The sequence below is a fragment of the Penaeus monodon genome, chromosome 27 (assembly GCF_015228065.2).
Source record: "Penaeus monodon isolate SGIC_2016 chromosome 27, NSTDA_Pmon_1, whole genome shotgun sequence".
Taxonomy (NCBI): Eukaryota; Metazoa; Arthropoda; class Malacostraca; order Decapoda; family Penaeidae; genus Penaeus; species Penaeus monodon.
Window position 1 is genome coordinate 23139861 of NC_051412.1, and position 257 is coordinate 23140117.

The window sequence follows — 257 nt, forward strand, 5'->3', positions numbered from 1 at the left end:
ACGTAATAAGATCTCACAAGCTGTGGAGCTATTTGTGCTTTAAAAAAAAAGAAGGTTAAAGTATAATTCTGTCGACGTCTCTATATATAAAATGTCTTCCAAAGCCAGTGTCGATTAACCTTGAGGTAACCATTTGGACGAGTTACCGTGTTATTACCCAGAAGGAAAAAAAATAAATGTGTGGGACTGAATTCCTTACAAGACCAAACGTATGACATTCTTCGATGCTGAGAATTTCCGGGATTTTTCCGTAATGC